Below are 8319 nucleotides of genomic sequence, written 5' to 3'. Positions count from 1 at the left end.
AGAATGAATGAATGAATGAATGAATGAATGAATGAAATCTCTCTGCCCTAAATACTCTCATCTGTCTACTTCCACACCGGCTTTTCATCCAGTGTAATCTTTTCAGTATGACCATTTTCTGTCTTATGATAAGCATGTCAGTGGTTGCTTACTGTGCTCATGATAAAGTGCAAATTTTTAACCAGTTTATTTTTTTCCTAGAGCTGCCATAATAAATTACATGGAAACGCTGAAAATATTTATAGCATATTTTAGTCAAAAAAGAAATCAAAATTATAACTACATTATGTATACAACTATCCAAAATGTGCATGGATATAGAGAAGGGCTCAAAGGAAATACAGAAAGATAGAAACTGTCCACAAACCAACTGAGGAAAGTAGGAGGGGTAATACTGTGGGGTCTTTCTCCTATTTCTTCTAGTGTTGTCCAAATGTTATTTGTATAGTACAACCACTTGGGGGCAAAACCCTCATGAAATTTGAAACTCACCAATTTGAAAAATCTAACAGCACCTCTTATGGGTTTCTTGGTTAGAAGTGGAAATGCCTGGCTTTGACCTTGCCTTGGGATGATAATGATGATGAAGATGATGATGATGAAGATGAAGATGAAGATGATTGTGATGATGATGATGATGATTTCAAGAGAAAGGAGTAGAAATAAAGTAATCCATGTGATCTGAATTTTGGAGGACCTTGCCCAAGTTCATTTACTCTACCATGTCCTCATTTTCATTTTCTATAAAATACAGGAAGTTGGATAAGAAAATTGCTTTTCTTTTTCTCCTCAAAGAATCCCACAAACATACTTAGTATTCCATAGATAACTCTTTGCTTACTGATATGTTTACTGTCTTAAGTATTCCACCCGCTGGTGAACACCTGCAGAAGTGCTTCTCAACCCTCGTTGCATTAGCTTTATTTATCTGGAGAACTTTGAAAAATGCTGATGTCCAGTCCCTCCCCACCACCACGTTTTCTGATATAACTGACTAGGGGGGAGACCAAATGTCCGTATTTTAAAGTGTGCTGGCAGTCAGGGTTGAGATCCACTCTCCTGGAAAGAAATTTCTGCTTCTGCTTCTGAGACCCAAACACTTCTCAAGGACATATGGGGTATGTGTGGGTCTGCACTGGTTTGGTTTAAACATGCAGGTGTTGAAAAGGCATGTTCCTGGAGTGGTTGTCATGAGTTTGCATTTAGGGGGCTGCATCATATTTCAGGTCTCATTTATTACCCATAAGATAAACTTCTCTGACCACCTCATCAAAAGTCAATCTCCATTTCTCTCTGTCATAGAATCCTCTTTGTCACGTACCCAAAGCCATTTTGTAAGGAGGAATAACCACAATGGTGGGGTCAACAGGGAGAGGAAATACTAGGACTCTTCCTTCCTGAGAGTGAAACAAGTCAGGTCACTCACTTAAACTATCTGAGAGACCCCTCAGGGAACCCAGAGACAAAGATATTGGTATGGCACTGCATTTCCTACCACTCTGTTAAATTTAATTCTATAAATTAATATTTGTAAGTAACAGAGAGGTATAAGCTATTCAAGTAACAGAAAAAGAAGAGAAACATGTCAGAGAAATGAATGTTGCTTCTAATTAAAGAGGGTTTTTTTTTTTCCTTCTTCATAGACCTTAGGAGTTTTTCTCTACTGACTACATGTTACTTCAACAAACAGCAAAGTAATGGTAATAATAATATGTCTTCCTTCAGAAAAAAATGCTGATGTGAGTCACAAGTGAGTTTAGCTTTAAAGCAACTATGAAGATTGCTTTGGAGGGGGAAGCGACTCCCCCCTCCCCAGGTTCCTTTCAAAATCCAACATCAATAGTCTAACGCTCCCAAATATTTGCATTTGCAATTTTATTGCTTTCACCCAATAAACTGTTTCTATAATTTCTCAGTTCTGCAGAATTTAAAATGTGTTTCTCTCTTTTAGCCGAAATCAAGTCAATTTTATTGGCTCCTAAAACTGGGTAGTTGGTTGGTTAGCAAGACTATGAAGAGGTATCAAATGACTCCAGGTTTATGGAAATAGCTTTAAATAGATTCCAAGTTTATGGAAAGATTGAACCTCAACCATGCTGACTGCAGCAGAAAGTGGAAATTAAGTCTTCCCTGAGGATGGTCGACTGTTTAATATAATTTTTAATGATGAAACATCTTTAAATTAGGAGGAGTCCAGCTATTTTGACCACAGAGGGAAATATATAATATAAAACCCTGAAAGAATGAAGAATGAAAGTGAATTGAATAAGAAAAGATGAGAAGCAAAATAGCATCTCAAATCCTAAGATGATAAAAGTATGTCCTCCGGGAACCGGTTTTCAAAAGTGTCCTCTACAGTAACATCTATCCCCAAACAGCAGTGGTGTTTGCAAATAGGTCTGAATTACATGACTCGGTTATGGATTTAAACCAGCGTCTTATGCACTGACTAGACTCAATGCCGTTTTTTCTACCGCTGTGCCCTTGCAGTTTGGGATGAAGGGCAGCTTCACAGAATTGCAAATAATTTTCTCTTGGGTAGTGTAAGGGAGGGAAATTTTTACTTCTACCCTTACAGGTTCTTTTAGTTGGTCTATTAATTAAATTGACATGAGACAGATTAACAGGAGAAAAACAAATTTAATTTTGTACGTGCAGGAGCCCCACAAAGATGTGAGAGGCTCCAAGAGAGTCTGCCAATTGAGGCTTCTATGCCCTCATGAGTTAAGAAGGGAGTAGGAGTCTGGAGCTTCAAAGGAAAGAAAGACAATTCAAAGAAAGATGGGAAGAGTAGGTGTTTGATAAATAAATTGTTGTCGTACCATGCAGAGACAACAGGACACAGAAAGCAATTTGACTAGACATGCCCTGAGGAGCTCCCTCCATTTCACCACACCTAGCCCTTGCTCTGTAGCTATCTCTGGATAGCTTTCTTCCTGGACCAGTCCCCCAATCTAAATTCTTAAAGACTGTCAAGGAGGAGGTAAAAAGCTCTTCCTGAGTCTTTTGGACTTTGTCTTTGGCTTAAAATAAGCCACATGCCAAAGTGTCACATTTCGGGGAGGTATATTCTGAACCCCTTCAGTAAGAAAACAGAGAAACACATCTCCAAGGTGATAAATGTTGTAAGAAGTGTCAGAGGGGGTGAAGTTTGCAGCTTTCTCATCTTGCTTGCATGACAAAGCTGCAGACAATTAGTGTATGTGGGCGCGCGCGCATGTGTGTGGGGGGGTTAGTTTTGCAGTTTCATCTACATTCACTGACATCCAAAAAGCATTATATGCATATTATTTGCAATATACAGTTAAGACCTGGGTTTGCTTTTGTTCTTCCAGATCACATCTGACCTTTCCAGCAACAGCAGGTGAAAACATACTTGCTTTAAACCATAGTATTTAGAATTCTTATTTGTTTGTAAGAAAAACAGACTAGAAGGTCAGTCTCCTGACTCCTGAATTTGTGCTCTTTCCATCAAGCAGCACTTCCTAAACATGAATATGCATAGAAATCACATGGGGTCTTGTTTAAATGCTGACTCTGGTTACTCTGGTCTAGAATGAAGCCTGAGAGTCTGTCATTTCTAATAAGATCCAGTGCAGCTGGCCCAAGCACCACACTTTGAGAAGCTAAATATTAAATCACAGTAGCCAGCCGGAGCATATTACTTAATCATACTTTGGCCTGAACATGCTGAAGTGAACTCATTTTTTCCAGGATAATTTTTCTTTCCTCTGGTGAGAGGGTCCCAATTAAGGTAAGGAGAAAATGAAGGAGTAGGGGATAAAGTTTCTCAAGTCCTTAATATGTGCTAAGAATTGTGCTAGTTTCTGCCACTGACATCTGTTCATCCATTATATCATTCAATTCTCACCGAAACAATGTGCTGTTTTCTCTTTTATATCCACCGTGAAATATCCTCAGATAGATTAGGACCGCTTTCCCAAGGTAAATGAGAAAAATAACAGAGCAGGGGTACAACCCAGTTCTGACCTATAATCCCACCTGTGGTTTACATTACACATAGTAAAGGTGGCATCTTCGCACTAATTAAAACACACCTTTGTGCCCTTTGTTTTTTAATGGGTTTTAGTAATTCCAAGACTGAAGGGATGTGACGCTTATAGCAGCTGCTTTATTTATTTATTTATTTATTTATTTATTTATTTTTAAAGATTTATTTATTTATTTATTTGACAGAGAGAGACAGAGAGAGAGAGGAACACAAAGCAAGGGGAGTGTGAGAGGGAGAAGCAGGCTTTACCAGTGGCTGCTGATCCTGACACAGAAGTTCTCAGCTTGGAGGAGGTGCAGGGAGTTTGCAACACTGTCCTAAGATATAATTTTGGATGGATACCAAAATAACTTTTACTCTTCATCCTTCCTATGTAGAAGATGAAAATCTTTTTAAAAGCTGGAGCCCAAAGAAATGTAAATACAGCTTATTCAGGCCTGACATTTCAAAAGAGGTCACCCCCCCACCCCGCCCCCAGCAGTGCCAGTCCCTTGTCTATTATCAGGTTTTCTGTCACTCGTGTTGATTAAGGTTGATAAACAGTGTAAAGCACTGGGTGTAGGCCAGAGGGCACAAAGAGAGATGTAGCTGACTTGAAAAGGACTGCATTTCCTGAGAATAGAAAAGCCCATCCTCCCTCTATACCTTTGCCTCCAAATAGGAAATATTGTCCTTTCAGAGATGGAGAAGCATCTCACAGAGTTCTGTTAGAATGCCAACTGTGGGGACAGTTAACCAAGCTAGGAATCCACTGGATGAAAGAGCAGCTGCTATAATCACCTGGCTCCCATTGTGATCCCCATTCCATTCCCTCAGACTGGTCCTAGATGGGCTTTGAAGTCAGGGCAAGAGGCGACTGGGATGCATGAAAGCTGTTGTGATATAAAGGAAGTGTTTTCGTCAGTGGTGTCTCAGCTCTATCTGTACCAGGGTCCTGTCATATCCCAGGGTAATTCTGATATTAATTCTAAGGTGTGGGGTTTTCTTCTGCCAACAAGCAACTGTCTGACATCAGCTGAAGTGTCCTACAAATCAACACAATTTTGACACTGTCTGCCTGCAGATAGCACCAGATCTCACAGGTTAAGGGCTCAGTCTGTCCCTGACCCAGGGATAACACTGTCCCCACCCCTAACCCCCAAATATACACACCTACTTCAGACACAAGTTTAGGTTATCACCTGTGCTTCTGAATGACTGGCTATGGAACAGAGCTTCCAACAATCCCCTCCTTTGGTTCAGTTAATTTGCTCAAGAGGTTCACAGAACTCAGAAAAATATTTCACTTACTAGATTACTGGTTTATTATAAAAGGATATTACTTAGGCACAGCCAATCAGAAGAGAAGTATAGTGTAAGGTATGGAGAAAGGGTACAAAGCTACCACGCCCTCTTTGATCATGCCACTCTCCCCCATTTCCACGTGTTCACCAACCTGGAAGCTCTCTAAACCCAGTTTCTTGGGGTTTTATGGAGGTCTCATTACACACCACAACTGATTAAATCATTGACCAATGATGAGTGATTTAACCTCCATCCCCTCTCCCCTCCCCCAAGATCACAGGTGTGGTACTGAAAATTCCAACCCTCTAATCATATGTTTGGTTCTCCTGGCAACCAGCCCCCATCCTTAGGTGGGCTCCATAATCACTCCATGAACATAATGAAAGACACCTTTCCTGTTCTCATCACTAAGGAAATTCCAAAAGTTTTAGGAACTTGGAGCTAGAAAAGGGGACAAAGACTACATATTTCCTGTTATGAATCACAATCACACCCAGCATTGGAGACAACCCCATGGGCTATGGTATCTACCACATAGTCTTTCCTCCATCTGAAAGAATGGTGCACTTGCTTTCAATTACGGCCCCTGCTGCCTTCTTAACCACTGTGAAGCAGGAGTATCCCAAGCAAGCCTAGGCAAGTGTCCAGGCCAGTCTTGTCCCCTGATTTGGGTAATCCACACTCTCTTTCTTCCCCACTTTCCCTTTAAAACACATAGCATTTTCTTTTCAGTATTTAGGAATAGACTTTGGATGCAAACAACTGTTTTCTGTTTTGCAAAGTCTCCAAGGCAAGGAAATAAAAAGGGAAAAGAAACTACAAGGAGGGCATACTTAAATTTGTATCTCAATAAATTAGAGCTGAAATTAATTTTCTTTTAGTTTGCTTTTTTCCCCTCAGAAACACACTGAGGAAATCTGATAAAGACACTGGACCTAAACGGTCTGAGATTTGATGCCCAAAATGTTACAGAATACTGTGTGAATTTGGGCAAACCTAGGTTTCATCTACTGCAAAATAGTCTCATAATATCCTATCAGGTTGGCATAAGAGTATGTCAAAAGTTCTAATGCTGATTGTCTTACACTGCCCAATAAATCGGAGCTCTGTTGCCTATGATGTATTTCATCAAACCAGAGGATATATTCCAGAGAAACAATACTATTTATACCTACCACATTCATAAAGTTTTGAAAGGAAACTTTATACTAATGTGAAATAATCCTGAAGCTGTAACATTCTAAAGTAAGATTAACCCTCAGACTGATACACCACAATAGTAATGATTTAAAGAAAAAAAAGAAAGAAAAAGAGAAAGATTTGAGTACAGAGATCATGGGTAAATTAATTTTTGAGTTCTATCTTCTAAATATAAAAGTTTGGCTCTATCATATAAAATGTGGAAAATATTTCCCAGTCATTTTTATATAATGATGAACAGAGAATATGATCATTTTTGCACAATACTCTAGATTAAATAGATGAGGTTGCTTGTCATGGAAAGCAATGGATATTTATTTGCCTTTTTTGCTTTCCTTTTTGCTTTTTATAGATTGCCAAGTGCATTTTAATAATTCTGTATTAATTAAATGTACGGTATTTTTCATCAAGGAGAGGTCTGTGCCCATCACTTCCCCTACCCCCTACCCAGTGATGGGGCAGTGGCAGCTGCCCAGTGGGTATCCTTGATCCAAGTGTGTAAAATCAGGCAACAAAAATATGGGCCTCCATCAGCAAGAGGAGATCTATCTGTGGGGAAAAGCAGGTGGAGGAGAGACAGAGAGACAGAAGGAGAAAAGGAGAGAGTTTTAAAATCATTAAGCCCCAAATCCCGCAGTCATTTGACTTTCAAATGATTTGGGGATGTTGCTTACTCTGGGGGAAAAAAAAACAGTGACTTACTTATGGTCTTTAAGAAGGGACAGGCTCTAGAACGAGACTAGGCAGTAAAATAAAGCATAATTGACTAAGTGGTTCAAAGGAAGGGGAGAAATGTAATTCAGTAAGTAAAAGTACTAAAGAGATATGCAAAATTCGTGGGTTTCTTATGCCTGGCATTTTAGGATAAGACTGTTCCTTATTTTAAAATTGGACTCTTTGGCAGGATTACTCAATATCAGCAGCATTGAAGTTGGCTTTAAAGCCATAATTTAAGGTGTAAATTAAGGTGACCTCAACTAGGATGAAATACCTTTAAAGAAGCTGAGTTGATAAAATATGAGCCATTTTCAGGAAATGGAAGACAATTGGGAGCTGTTGAAATGGACCAACAAAAGTGAAAAGGGGAAATAAAGAAACAGATTACAGGACAAAAGCCTGAGCACCTAATTTAAAACAAAAATGGTTTTCTATGGTTTATGATGAGTGATAAACAGAGTCCACTGTGTGACCATAAAAATATATCTTTAGCTCAGAAAATATGAGTCTCACTGTCAGCTTAATATCAGATTTAAGTTCACAGCCTTTCTCCTTGAAAGAGTTACAAGGCTGAAGTTACCATTCTAAATGATGTGCATTTGGAAATTATGCACTATGACCGAGAGGCATTAGTTTTTAGTGCAACTTAATCATGAATTTACCTATTTCCAGTTATTGTTAAGTTACATATTTCTTAGAGTAGCTGGAGTGCTGGAGTATTAATAGCTATAAAACTTCATTAAACTGGCATTAGACTTCTGAGAAAAACCCATAAAACTGGAAAGAAAGCCCAGCACTAGAGTTCTGCCTTCCCTGGCTCGAAGTCAACTTTGTTATAATAAAGTCGTTCAAAAGACTCAACAAGGAGCCAAGAGGGTTTATTGAGAAACCTTGTAGTGTTATAGCAGGAAATCTCTGATTCACCTAGAAGACTAATGAGCATAAAAACCATAGGAAATCTGAGATAAAGCTTCCTAAGAAACATTTTAATGGCAAATGGGGATGTTGACTCTATTGGCATATAAAGACAAAGCAAAAGCAAAAGGAAGTAAGCAAGTGAGAAAGAAAGAAAGAAAGAAAGAAAGAAAGAAAGAAAGAAAGAAAGA

Source organism: Neomonachus schauinslandi, chromosome 16 (assembly GCF_002201575.2).
Source record: "Neomonachus schauinslandi chromosome 16, ASM220157v2, whole genome shotgun sequence".
Taxonomy (NCBI): Eukaryota; Metazoa; Chordata; class Mammalia; order Carnivora; family Phocidae; genus Neomonachus; species Neomonachus schauinslandi.
Note: the sequence above shows the minus strand (reverse complement) of the source record.